Source organism: Oncorhynchus kisutch, linkage group LG13 (assembly GCF_002021735.2).
Source record: "Oncorhynchus kisutch isolate 150728-3 linkage group LG13, Okis_V2, whole genome shotgun sequence".
NCBI classification, from domain to species: Eukaryota; Metazoa; Chordata; class Actinopteri; order Salmoniformes; family Salmonidae; genus Oncorhynchus; species Oncorhynchus kisutch.
The window spans coordinates 61,721,968-61,737,017 of record NC_034186.2 but is presented as its reverse complement, the minus strand read 5'-3'; the positions used below and the strand labels follow the sequence as shown (position 1 = coordinate 61,737,017).

The 15,050-nt window shown below is 43.9% G+C and overlaps 1 non-coding gene and 1 pseudogene across 1 annotated transcript; both read right to left on the bottom strand.

Annotated features, from left to right (window-relative positions):
* LOC109901720 (protein PTHB1-like) overlaps nucleotides 1-12,876 on the bottom strand; it is a 117,683-nt pseudogene extending 104,807 nt beyond the window's left edge.
* A 1,930-nt stretch (nucleotides 12,877-14,806) lies between these two features.
* On the bottom strand, nucleotides 14,807-14,878 carry trnap-agg (transfer RNA proline (anticodon AGG)). The gene has a single exon. It is a non-coding gene; the product is annotated as a tRNA-Pro (tRNA).
* Nucleotides 14,879-15,050: the final 172 nt, after the last annotated feature.

Sequence of the window (15,050 nt, the reverse complement as noted above, 5' to 3'; positions counted from 1 at the left end):
AGTGGAGCAGGTTGACAGCTTCAAGTTCCTTGGCTTCCACATGGCCATCAAACTACATGGTCCAAGCACACCAAGACAGTCGTGAAGACAAAACCTATTCCCCCTCAGGAGACTGAAAAGATTTGGCATGGGTTTTACAGCTGCACCATCGAGAGCATCCTGATGGGTTGCATCACAGCCTGGTATGGCAACTGCTCGGCTTCCGACCCGCAAGGCACTACAGAGGGTAGTGCGTACGGCCCAGTACATCACTGGGGCCAAGCTTCCTGCCATACAGGACTTCTATACCAGGCGCTGTCCGAGGAAGGCCCTAAAAATTGTCAAAGACTCCAGCCACCCTATTCATAGACGGTTCTCCTCAGCTACCGCACGGCAAGCGGTACCGGAGCACCAAGTCTAGGTCCAAGAGGCTTCTAAACAGCTTCTACCCACAAGGCATAAGACCCCTAAATAGCTATTCAAATGGCTACCCAGATTATTTACATTTGCCCCCCCCACCCCCCCTGCTGCTGCTACTCTCTGTTATTATCTATGCATAGCCACTCTAATAACTCTACCGACATGTACATAATTACCTCAATTACCTCGACACCGGTGCCCCCCGCACGTTGACACATTGACTCTGTACCGGTTGCCCCTGTACAAAGCCCTGCGATTGTTTACTGCTGCTCTTTAATTATTTGTTATTCTTACCTCTTACTTTTTTAGGGATTTTCTTACAACTGCATTGTTGGTTAAGGGCTTGTGAGTAAGCACTGTATTCGGCACATGTGACAAATAAAAGTTGATCTAATTGAGAAAGGATGTGAGAGAGAGAGAGAGAGAGAGAGAGAGAGAGAAGTGAATGGGAGAGTGTGTGTGTGTGTGTGTGTGTGTGTGTGTGTGTGTGTGTGTGTGTGTGTGTGTGTGTGTGTGTGTGTGTGTGTGTGTGTGTGTGTGTGTGTGTGTGTGTGTGCGGTTTGTGCAAATGGAAACTGGCATGAATGAAGGAGTCCATAAAGCGCTGGAAGTCTATGAAATGAATGTAAGGTGAAGAAGAGTTCAGGGGTTAATGAGGAATGTTAGAATGCCAGGGGGGAGAGAGGATGGGGGGAAGAAATCATCCCTCGAGAAATATATGTATTTGGAAAAAAGGAGGGGAAAGCCCTCGACTCTGCAGCATCCAAGAAAAGCAATGACTCCCATCCTAAACATGTCCTCTATAACAGTAACCAACACAGCTCCAAGTCTCCTCACACACACGTGCACACACAAACCAGTGTTAAACTGAAGCCCTTTTAGACATGAGAAGGCCAATAATAAAACAAGGGATATATTGTTGAGGTGTGTGTGTGTGTGTGTGTGTGTGTATGTGTGTTCCAGGGAGCACGTGTTTGGATAAGTGTGCTCTCCCATTAATGAATTGCCTGTTGTCTCTTGTCTGGGGCTTGGTCCAGATTTCAGCAGTGTGTTCCTGGCAGGCTAAAAGAGAGCTTCTGTGGTTGACCTGACACAACCTTTGAAGGACACACAGAACCTAACTTACTACACATACAAATACACCCACACGTGTGCACATGCATCCACACAACGATCCAGTCACTGCCATCCAAATAAACCTGCACCAGAACGCCAAGGGTTCCCCTCCACACAGAATGAATCATATTCTACACTTATAGCTCTGTGGTCATTAGAAATGAAAGGGCAGTGAATTAACTCAAAAAAAATTGAAAAAAGTGTGTGTGGTTTGTGACTAAACTGTCAATGCATATCTGTTACATGTGAAGTGTTTGAGCTGCTCATGTGATGTGTAACATGTGACCCCTCCGAAGGTTCCATAAGTCATGTTGCAAGCGGTCCTCTGGAGGATGTGCTCATAGACCCGCTTGAGCTGGTACTGAACCCCATGCTCCACATTACCAGCAGTACCTATGGTAGAGAAAGAGAGAGAGACAGTAGAGCGAGGTAGAGAGAAATAGAGGGAGAGACAGTAGAGTGAGGTAGAGAGACAGTAGAGCGAGGTAGAGAGAAATAGAGGGAGAGAGAGACAGTAGAGCGAGGTAGAGAGAAATAGAGGGAGAGAGAGACAGTAGAACGAGGTAGAGAGAAATAGAGGGAGAGAGAGACAGTAGAGTGAGGTAGAGAGAAATAGAGGGAGAGAGAGACAGTAGAGCGAGGTACAGAGTAATAGAGGGAGAGGGAGACAGTAGAGCGAGGTAGAGAGAAATAGAGGGAAAGAGACAGTAGAACGAGGTAGAGAGAAATAGAGGGAGAGAGAGACAGTAGAGCGAGGTAGAGAGAAATAGAGGGAGAGAGAGACAGTAGAGCGAGGTAGAGAGAAATAGAGGGAGAGAGAGACAGTAGAGCGAGGTAGAGAGAAATAGAGGGAGAGAGAGACAGTAGAGCGAGGTAGAGAGAAATAGAGGGAGAGAGAGACAGTAGAACGAGGTAGAGAGAAATAGAGGGAGAGAGAGACAGTAGAGCGAGGTAGAGAGAAATAGAGGGAGAGAGAGACAGTAGAGCGAGGTAGAGAGAAATAGAGGGAGAGAGAGACAGTAGAACGAGGTAGAGAGAAATAGAGGGAGAGAGAGACAGTAGAGCGAGGTAGAGAGTAATAGAGGGAGAGGGAGACAGTTGAGCGAGGTAGAGAGAAATAGAGGGAAAGAGACAGTAGAACGAGGTAGAGAAAAATAGAGGGAGAGAGAGACAGTAGAGCGAGGTAGAGAGAAATAGAGGGAAAGAGACAGTAGAACAAGGTAGAGAGAAATAGAGGGAGAGAGAGACAGTAGAGCGAGGTAGAGAGAAATAGAGGGAAAGAGACAGTAGAACGAGGTAGAGAGTAATAGAGGGAGAGAGAGACAGTAGAGCGAGTTAGAGAGAAATAGAGGGAGAGACCCACCCTCCATATTAATATTTATTGTCACATATCATTGCTATGTCCTATGGTTAAATCTGCAGAGAAAGAACTAGACTAACGGGAGCAAACTGCCATAGTATCAAATCAAAATCAAATCAAATTTGTCACATGCTTCATAAACAACAGGTGTAGACTAACATTGAAATGCTTACTCACGGGCCCTTCCCAACAATGCAGAGAGAAAAATATAGAAAAAATAATAACACGAAGAATAAATACTGTACCAGTAACGAGACAATTTTCAGGAGTACGAGTTATTTGAGGTAGATATGTACATATAGGTAGGGGTAGGCAACATGATAAATATTAAACAGTTGCAGCAGCATATGTGATGAGTCAAAAGAGTTAGTGCAAAGAGGGTAATGCAGATAGTTAACCAAATAACTACACGGACTATTTAGTTGTGTTATGGCTTGGGGGGTTAGAAGCTGTTCAGGGTCCTGTTGGTTCCAGACTTGGTGCATCGGTACCGTTTGCAGTGCGGTAGGTAGCAGAGAAAACAAACAGTCTGTGACTTGGTTGGCTGAAGGTCTTGGATGTCCAGGAGCTTGACCCCAATGATGTACTGGGCCGTACTCACTACCTCTGTAGCGCCTTACGGTCGGATGCCAAGCAGTTGCCATACCAGGCGGTGATGCAGCCAGTCAAGATACTCTCAATGGTGTAGCAATAGAACTTTTGGAGGATCTGAGGGCCAGTGCCAAATCTTCACAGCCACCTGATGGGAAGAGGAGTTGTCATGCCTTCTTCACGACTGTGCTGGTGTGTCTGGACTAGAGGTCGACCGATTAATCGGAATGGCTGATTAATTAGGGCCGATTTCAAGTTTTTATAACAATCGGTAATCGGAATATTTGGACACCGATCATGGCCGATTACATTGCACTCCACGAGGAGACTGCATGGCAGGCTGACTACCTGTTATGCGAGTGCAGCAAGGAGCCATGATAAGGTGCTAGCTAGCATTAAACATATCTTATAAAAAACAATCAATCTTAACATAATCACTAGTTAACTACACATGGTTGATGATATTACTAGTTTATCTAGCTTGTCCTGCGTTGCATATAATCGATGCGGTGCCTGTTAATTTATCATTGAATCATAGCCTACTTCGCCAAACGGGTGATTTAACAAGCGCATTCGTGAAAAAAGCACTGTCGTTGCACCAATGTGTACCTAACCATTAACATCAACGCCTTTTAAAAAATCAATACACAAGTATATATTTTCAAACCTGCATATTTAGTTAATATTGCCTGCTAACATAGATTTCTTTTAACTAGGGAAATTGTGTCACTTTTCTTGCGTTCTGTGCAACAGAGTCAAGGTATATGCAGCACTTTGGGCCGCCTGGCTCGTTGCGAACTGTGAAGACTATTTCTTCCTAACAAAGACTTGATGATTTAACAAAAGCGCATTTGCGGAAAAAAGCATAATATTTGCACGAATGTACCTAACCAAAAACACCAATGCCTTTCTTAAAATCAATACACAGAAGTATATATTTTTAAACCTGCATATTTAATTAAAATAAATTAATGTTAGCAGGCAATATTAAACTAGGGAAATTGTGTCACTTCTCTTGCGTTCATTGCACGCAGAGTCAGGGTATATGCAACCATATCACCTCCACCCTACCTGACACCCTAGACCCACTCCAATTTGCTTACCGCCCAAATAGGTCCACAGACGATGCAATCTCAACCACACTGCACACTGCCCTAACCCATCTGGACAAGAGGAATACCTATGTGAGAATGCTGTTCATCGACTACAGCTCAGCATTTAACACCATAGTACCCTCCAAGCTCGTCATCAAGCTCGAGACCCTGGGTCTCGACCCCGCCCTGTGCAACTGTACTGGACTTCCTGACGGGCCGCCCCCAGGTGGTGAGGGTAGGCAACAACATCTCCACCCAGCTGATCCTCAACACTGGGGCCCCACAAGGGTGCGTTCTGAGCCCTCTCCTGTACTCCCTGTTCACCCACGACTGCGTGGCCACGCACGCCTCCAACTCAATCATCGAGTTTGCGGACGACACAACAGTGGTAGGCTTGATTACCAACAACGACGAGACGGCCTACAGGGAGGAGGTGAGGGCCCTCGGAGTGTGGTGTCAGGAAAATAACCTCACATTCAACGTCAACAAAACTAAGGAGATGATTGTGGACTTCAGGAAACAGCAGAGGGAACACCCCCCTATCCACATCGATGGAACAGTAGTGGAGAGGGTAGTAAGTTTTAAGTTCCTCGGCGTACACATCACAGACAAACTGAATTGGTCCACCCACACAGACAGCATCGTGAAGAAGGCGCAGCAGCGCCTCTTCAACCTCAGGAGGCTGAAGAAATTCGGCTTGTCACCAAAAGCACTCACAAACTTCTACAGATGCACAATAGAGAGTATCCTGCCGGGCTGTATCACCGCCTGGTACGGCAACTGCTCCGCCCACAACCGTAAGGCTCTCCAGAGGGTAGTGAGGTCTGCACAACGCATCACCGGGGGCAAACTACCTGCCCTCCAGGACACCTACACCACCCGATGTCACAGGAAGGCCATAAAGATCATCAAGGACAGCAACCATCCGAGCCACTGCCTGTTCACCCCGCTATCATCCAGAAGGCGAGGTCAGTACAGGTGCATCAAAGCTGGGACCGAGAGACTGAAAAACAGCTTCTATCTCAAGGCCATCAGACTGTTAAACAGCCACCACTAACATTGAGTGGCTGCTGCCAACACACTGACTCAACTCCAGCCACTTTAATAATGGGAATTGATGGGAATTGATGTAAAATATATCACTAGCCACTTTAAACAATGCTACCTAATATAATGTTTACATACCCTACATTATTCATCTCATATGTATACGTATATACTGTACTCTATATCATCTACTGCATCCTTATGTAATACATGTATCACTAGCCACTTTAACTATGCCACTTTGTTTACATACTCATCTCATATGTATATACTGCACTCAATACCATCTACTGTATCTTGCCTATGCCGCTCTGTACCATCACTCATTCATATATCTTTATGTACATATTCTTTATCCCCTTACACTTCTGTCTATAAGGTAGTAGTTTTGGAATTGTTAGCTAGATTACTTGTTGGTTATTACTGCATTGTCGGAACTAGAAGCACAAGCATTTCGCTACACTCGCACTAACATCTGCTAACCATGTGTATGTGACAAATAACATTTGATTTGATTTGATTTTGATTTGCAACATTTTGGGCCGCCTGGCTCGTTGCGAACTAATTTGCCTGAATTTTACGTAATTATGAAATAACATTGAAAGTTGTGCAATGTAACAGGAATATTTAGATTTATGGATGCCACCCGTTAGATAAAATACGGAACGGTTCCATATTTCACTGAAAGAATAAACGTTTTATTTTTGAAATGATAGTTCCCGGATTTGACCATATTAATGACCTAAGGCTCGTATTTCTGTGTGTTATTATGTTATAATTAAGTCTATGATTTGATATTTGATAGAGCAGTCTGACTGAGCAGTGGTAGGCAGCAGCAGGCTCGTAAGCATTCATTCAAACAGCACTTTCGTGCATTTGCCAGCAGCTCTTCGCAATGCTTCAAGCATTGCACTGTTTATGACTTTAAGCCTATCAACTCCCGAGATTAGGCTGGTGTAACCGATGTGAAATGGCTAGCTAGTTAGCGGGGTGCTCGCCAATAGCGTTTCAAACGTCACTCGCTCTGAGACTTGGAGTAGTTGTTCCCCTTGCTCTGCAAGGGACGCAGCTTTTGTGGAGCGATGAGTAACGCTGCTTCAAGGGTGGCTGTTGTCGATGTGTTCCTGGTTCGAGCCCAGGTAGGAGCGAGGAGAGGGACGGAAGCTATACTGTTACACTGGCAATACTAAAGTGCCTATAAGAACATCCAATAGTCAAAGGTATATGAAATACAAGTGGTATAGAGAGAAATAGTCCTATAATTCCTATAATAACCTCAACCTAAAACTTCTTACCTGGGAATATTGAAGACTATATTGACTATATATTGAAGATGTTCTGAGCAAGGAACTTAAACGTTAGCTTTTTTACATGGCACATATTGTACTTTTACTTTCTTCTCCAACACTTTGTTTTTGCATTATTTAAACCAAATTGAACAAGTTTCATTATTTATTTGAGGCTAAATTTATTTGATTGATGTATTATATTAAGTTAAAATAAGTGTTCATTCAGTATTGTTGTAACTGTCATTATAACAAATAAATAAATAAATGTAAAAAAATGTAGAAATATTTTTTACCAATATTTAAAAATAAATAAATAAAATCATCCGATTAACCGGTATCGGCTTTTTTTGGTCCTCCAATAATCGGTATCGGCGTTGAAAGATCATAATTGGTCGACTTCTAATCTGGACCATGTTAATTCCTGTGGACACCGAGGAACTTGATGCTCTCAACACGCTCCACTACAGTCCCATTGATGTGGAAGTGGACGTGCGCAGCCCACTGTGTCCGATAGTCCAAGATCAGCTCCTTTGTCTTGCAGACATTGAGGGAGAGGTTGTTGACCACCTCTCTATAGGCGGTTTCATCGCAGTCGGTTATCAGGCCTACCACCGTTGTGTCGTCAGCAAACTTAATGGTATTGGAGTTGGCCATGCAGTCGTGGGTGAACAGGGAGTACAGGAGGGGACTAACCACGCACATCTGAAGAGCGTGGCGGATGTGTTGTTGCCTACCCTCACCACTTGGGGACGGCAAATCAGGAAGTCCAGGATCCAGTTGCAGAGGGAGATGTTCAGTCCCGAGGTCCTGAGCTTAGTGATGAGCTTGGAAGGCACTATAATGTTGAACTCTGAGTTCCTGTTGTCCAGGTGGGAGAGGGCAGTGTGTAGTGCAATAGAGATTGCGTCATCTGTGGATCTGTTGGGGCGGTATGCAAATTGGAGTGGGTCTAGGGTTTCTGGGATAATGGTGTTGATGTGAGCCATAACCTTTCCAAGCCTACAGATGTGATTGCTACGGGGACACAGTCATTTCGACAGGTTACCTTGGTATTCTTGGGCACAGGGACTATGTTGGTCTGCTTGAAACATGTAGGTATTACACACTGGGTCAGGGAAAGGTTGAAAATGTCAGTGAAAACACCCGCCAGCTTGTCAGCGCATGCTCTGAGTATGTGTCCTGGTAATCTGTCTGACCCTGCGGCCTTATGAATGGTAACCTGTTTAAAGGTCCTACTCACATCGGCTAAGGAGTGCCAGATCACACAGTTGTCCAGAACTGCTGCTGATCTTATGCATGGTTCAGTGTTGTTTGCCTCGAAGCGAGCATAGAAGGCACTTAGCTTATCTGGTAGGCTCGTGCCACTGGGCAGCTCGCAGTTGGGTTTTCCCATTGTAATCCGTGATAGTTTGCAAGCCCTGCCACATTTTGATTCATTGCTTGTTTGATTGATCGTCAGAGGTCGTAACGTGATTTCTTATATACGTGTCCGGATTAGTGTCCCGCACCTTGAAAGCGGCAGCCCTGGCCTTTAGCTCAGTGCGGCTGTTGCCTATAATCCATTACTTTTGGTTGGGATATGTACAGGTCATACCGTCACTGTGGGGACGATGTGCTAAATGTGCTAAACTCCTCAATGGTATCAGATGAATCCCGAAACATATTTCAGTCTGTAGTAGTCCATCAATGTGGTGTGACATGCATATTACAGCCAATGTTGAAATGTGTGGTATTACCTGAGACGGAGTACACAGACAGTCTTCTGGGGTGCAGCACAGCCAGATGAAGCAGATCTGAACTCCTGCAGAGAAGTTCATTCAATTACTGCGAAGAACAGATGCCCAAAATCACCAATGAAAACATACAGGACAATACTGACATAAGAGTATATCAGTATAGATATAATGAAGTATATCCTAATGGTAAAGGTTAGGATTGGGGGGGGGGGGGGTAGTCAAACCTGGCCCTATATTTGTATTCTGGGGGCAACTGCTGCTTCATGCACAAGTTGTGAACGGATAAATATAATACAATATGCATAGGAAAAAGTGACAAATCTGTTTGATGTAAATCTATGGTTTAAACATGTGTTCTACAGCTTTGCGGAGGAACACGTCTGTCATCAACCCTGCTGTAATGTTTACGGAGGAAAAACAACTAAAAATGAAGCCTGGGTGATTTCTTCTTTACTCAAAACCACAGCGCCCACTGTCGATGAGAACACATTTCACCATCTCCCGCCCCACTGCTCTAGAGACAAAATTTACAATGTGTTTCTCTGTTTAGGGAACACTCAATGGTCATTCAAAATGCTAACCGAAACCAGCTACCCAAAACATACAGTAACATAAAATGTCAGCAAACAGATGAAGGAATCCTTTGATTCATACATCCCTTTTGTGGGCGAAACTTTTGGAAAATGCCCGGCTTTTCCAGGAAGCCTGTCTCTCCAGGAGGTCCCTGTGCACCCAGGAATGGACCACCGTGATGACATGTCCCAACATTCCAGTCTTCCCTCACCATTCCATTCCTCCCTTTCTCTCCATCTTTTACCTCCTATCCCCCTCTTTCTCCTCTTACTTTAATCGTTTTGGCCACGGGGAGAGCAGAGGAGGCAATGGCGGTTTCAGTCTAGCGCTTGACATTTTTTGTTCAAAATATTAGAGTATTTACTCAACCTGTATTTGGCAAGTTAAAGTGCTTGAGAACAAATTTCCTTTAACAACATCTTGAAATGGGACCCTGGGGTGTTTCCAGCTATGTGCTGGTAACTTGGTGGTTAGCCTAAAGTAGTGGAGCCAGCCAAGTTTGAGACTAGGTGGTTGATATAGTATGATAAATCACATGGAGAGAGCTGAACTCATGACATGGTGGTCAGGATTTACTGGAAGCAGATTAAGACAAGAACAAAGTTGAAGTCAATGCCAAAGGTTCATGAACTCCATTGATGTCTACACAGTGGATAACCGAACAGCATGACAGCAACTACCTCTTGACTTTGTGGTACAGGGTCAGGAGTTCACGACATGGTCAGCAAGGTCATGTGATCAGGAAAAACCTTTGGCCCTTGAAGCTAATGTGTGTTTAGGACTGGGTGGGAAGCAACAGGAAAAGCCATTGTCTCCCAACACATGACATCATCATTCCTGTGCAACGCTATTCCTTCGGTGCAGTGATGTAGGACAATGAGAGTAGAGAATTCCATTAGTGACGTGGTACTTTAAGATTCTAAGTAGGGCTATGTTGAGTTAACTGAGATTGCCCATTTGACCTGCAATTCCTGGTCACACTTCTGAGTGCCAGAATACCAGAGAGGGGGAGGAGAAAAGGCATTATTAACACAATGACTGAGTGACCTTTATTTAACTAGGCAAGTCAGTTAAGAACAAATTCTTATTTACAATGACGGCCTACACCGGCCAAACTCGGACGACGTTGGGCCAATTGTGCGCCGCCCTATGGGACTCCCAATCACGGCCGGTTGTGATACAGCCTGGATTGCTTACAGTCAGTGATAGCATCATAAGCATACATCCCAGAGCAGCAGGTGCATGTAGCATACTATTTGAGCAGCAGGTGCGTGTAGCATACTATTTGAGCAGCAGGTGCGTGTAACGTGTAGCATACTATTTGAGCAGCAGGTGCATGTAGCATACTATTTGAGCAGCAGGTGCATGTAGCATACTATTTGAGCAGCAGGTGCATGTAGCATACTATTTGAGCAACAGGTGCATGTAGCATGCTATTTGAGCAGCAGGTGAGTGTAGCATGCTATTTGAGCAGCAGGTGCGTGTAGCATACTATTTGAGCAGCAGGTGCATGTAGCATACTATTTGAGCAGCAGGTGCATGTAGCATACTATTTGAGCAGCAGGTGCATGTAGCATACTATTTGAGCAGCAAGTGCATGTAGCATACTATTTGAGCAGCAGGTGCATGTAGCATACTATTTGAGCAGCAGGTGCATGTAGCATACTATTTGAGCAGCAGGTGCATGTAGCATACTATTTGAGCCGCAGGTGCATGTAGCATACTATTTGAGTTAGCAGGTACGTGTAGCATACTATTTGAGCAGCAGGTGCATGTAGCATACTATTTGAGCAGCAGGTGCGTGTAGCATACTATTTGAGCAGCAGGTGCATGTAGCATACTATTTGAGCAGCAGGTGCGTGTAGCATACTATTTGAGCAGCAGGTGCATTTTTTTATTTTTTTATTTATTTTACCTTTATTTAACCAGGTAGGCAAGTTGAGAACAAGTTCTCATTTACAATTGCGACCTGGCCAAGATAAAGCAAAGCAGTTCGACAGATAAAACGACACAGAGTTACACATGGAGTAAAAACAAACATACAGTCAATAATGCAGTATAAACAAGTCTATATACAATGTGAGCAAATGAGGTGAGAAGGGAGGTAAAGGCAAAAAAGGCCATGATGGCAAAGTAGATACAATATAGCAAGTAAAATACTGGAATGGTAGTTTTGCAATGGAAGAATGTGCAAAGTAGAAATAAAAAATAATGGGGTGCAAAGGAGCAAAATAAATTAATTAAATAAAATTAAATACAGTTGGGAAAGAGGTAGTTGTTTGGGCCAAATTATAGGTGGGCTATGTACAGGTGCAGTAATCAGTGAGCTGCTCTGACAGTTGGTGCTTAAAGCTAGTGAGGGAGATAAGTGTTTCCAGTTTCAGAGATTTTTGTAGCATGTAGCATACTATTTGAGCAGTAGGTATATGTAGCATACTATTTGAGCAGCAGATGCATGTAGCATACTATTTGAGCAGCAGGTGCATGTAGCATGCTATTTGAGCAGCAGGTGAGTGTAGCATACTATTTGAGCAGCATATGCATGTAGCATACTATTTGAGCAGTAGGTGGGTGTGCCCTGGTACTTACGAGAAAAACTTGCCCACTTCAACCTGGATGACTGGGTCTCTGAGCTGCACCTCCAGTAGCTGGCTGTGGGCCGGGCTCTCCAGGCTTGGCAGGGTGGGGGGAGAAGACCCGCAGCATGCCCATGTAGTTGCCCACCACTATCTTATCTACAGGATATACTTCCTCAGCTTAGACATTGTGGTATGGTCTCATATTGCTCCCTTCGTTGTACAAAACTTTAAGAAAACCTGTTCTTTCCATGAGACTGACCAGTTGAATCCAGGTGAAAGCTATGATCCCTTTTTGATGTCACTTGTTAAATCCACTTCAAATCGGTGTAGATGAAGGGGAGGAGACAGTATAAAGAAGGAGTTTTAAGCCTTGACACAATTGAGACATGAATTGTGTATGTGTGAATGGGCAAGACAAAAGATTTAAGTGCCTTTGAACAGGGTATGGTAGTAGGTGCCAGGCACACCGGTTTGTGTCAAGAACTGCAATACTGCTGGGTTTTTCACACTCAACAGTTTCCTGTGTGTATCAAGAATAGTCCACCACCCAAAGGACCACCATACAAGGTGTCGAAAGCGTTGTCATCTTGACAACTCTGGGAAGCATTGGATTCAACATGGGCCAGCATCCCAGTGGAATGCTTTCGACACCTTGTAGAGTCCATGCCCCGATGAATTAAGGCTGTTCTGAGGGCAAAGAGGGGGGTGCAACGCAATATTAGAAAGGTGTTCTTAATGTTTTGTACACTCAGTGTATGTGCTTTATATCGAGAGGGGAAATGGTATGTTTTAAACATGGTAATAAAGATCCAGGAAGTTAAGTCAATCAGTAAGTCAATCAGACAATTAACTAATCTGATTTGTGCATGTAAATAAGACTATGGTACCAGGGGCACTTTCACTCTCATTGTTTTTTGGTCTATTAGTGAACAGTGTCTTTGTAGTGCAGAGTGCAGTCAGACACACCACAACCCCACACCTTCTCCATTTCTCCACATTGTCCACATCTCCGACACACAGGCATCCCTGGTCAAACTCCTCCCCCTCGCCCAGCACCGCGGCCCACCAATCACACGCCTTGAATAGAGACATGCTACTGCAGAGGAGACAGACAGACAGACACTGAGGGTCATATCGCCGCTCTAGTGGACACCATAATACTGCTTGTCAGTCTTCCACACGTGACTGACACTCATCATAATGGACAGGTGAAAGCAATATGGCTGATACCTGCTGTTTGTCTACCCCACTTGGAACCAAATGGAAAGATGAAACGATTGGAAGAGTTGGCTTTCATGTATTCCACCTAGTCTCCTATATGGCATGAACTTTCTAAGCCTACTTTAACTCACTCTAAGTGTAATGGGTGCCAGCCTCAGATTTGTAGTGCTTTATCAAGCTAGCGTGTGTGTGTGTGTGTGTGTCTGGTAATTCACTGATCATCTGCTTTTATTGCAGGGGATTAGTGCCGACCTCTTACAGGAGACCTATATTAGGCTACATGCTGATGTTTCTTTGACTCCGGAACCCAGAGGGAGGTTTGGACAGTGGTCTGTGTGTGACACTGACCGTAAACCCCTGTTACACTAACCAATGACAGCTGAGTCACATGATCAGGGATTGTATCAGAGCATGGGCCAAGCAGATTTCCCCATTGTCAACTGCTGAGCAGCTGGAATGGACAGCTAATCCATAGAGAGAATCCCTTCATCCCTCTACACCAAGACCATATATAACCATTCAAATGATAGCCCTATTATTTCGATTTTGAAAGATTACACAAGTGGAATATATGCCTATAGCCTTATACCACTTGCCTATTTGACTCTATCACGGCCAAGACCTTTCAGCAGCCCCTTTTCATCTATTGACCGACAGTAAAGCACAGCCAACATTCTGCAATCAACCACATCATAATTCAACATTATCCAGGTGTGCCATGCATATCAGCAGAGCTCCGACTCCATTTCATTAGAGGTGAATATAATGATTTCCACATAACTAGTTAGATCTAACCTTAGTATCTAGCTAGCAACATCAACGTGCATAATCTGTTGATTAAGCTAGGTAGCTAACGTTAGTAGGGTTTGCGGGCAAGCATTGTCCATACGTTGAAAATTGTTATAAACAGAACAAAAAAAGAACTAAACTGGACGACGTATATGATTCTCTATAGGCAGCAAACTAGCCAGCCAGGAAACACCTCGAGCGAAGTTAGTTAACGTTAGCTGACTAATTAACGCTGGCTGTGCTTGTGCCTGGCTTGGAGGCTAACAAGCGTCTAAGTTTCAACATTCCAGCGACATATGCACATTCTAAACGTGCCTCTTTTTACCTCTAACAAGACGAGCCTGTCTGTGGTTCAGATTTTTTTTTAAATATCACTTTTTACGTGTGCCTCATCAACTTGCTTGAAGCCTGTTGTCATAGCAGTGACACTAACGATAGTTTAGTACTTGCGCGCATGATCAGAAACGCACAAACCCACAGATTTATGGGAAACTGAGTTTTTATTCTCCACAGACGTTCTTGTCTGGTGCACGAGACTACAGACGTTCAGGTAAACGGAGGTTAAATGGTCTCAATCTAATCACATGCGATTGCACATTAAACATGTCACTCAACATCTTTTATAATGACCGTTAATTGCTTTTATATATATATACACACATACACACGTTTGAGGCATATTTCTTATTTCTCGTGTTTTTAAAAAATCTAGTTTTACATTATTGCATTGTTGGGTTTTGAGTTTGCAAGAAAGGAATTTCGCTGTACTTGTGCGTGTGACATTTAAATGTGAGGATAATATAGCAATTAAATGGAACATCCAATATTATTTGGAATGAAAACTGTATTATAAGCATATACTTGCAACCAAATTCTCAATAATCTGCCTTGTTGCATAATGGAACTCAGTGATGTCTTGTAGTTCCTTAATGTTTGACACGTTCGTGTTTTTATTACACTTTTATCACAATAACTTGTGTCAGTCATTCAGTTTCGTATTTTAGTAAAAGTAGGGCTCGTCCGGGATTTGAACCCGGGACCTCTCGCACCCTAAGCGAGAATCATACCCCTAGACCAACGAGCCAGATGAATATAACAGAAAACAACACAGAACAAGTATGCCACGTAAGTATGGATTTTGCACACAGGTCTTTTGGAGCTGCGGTGAAATGTTATATTTAATTGGACTTTGTCGTTCTCTAGAGGTCCATTTTGGTATTACATCTTGCTTTCAACCACAATCCCCACACACAAGC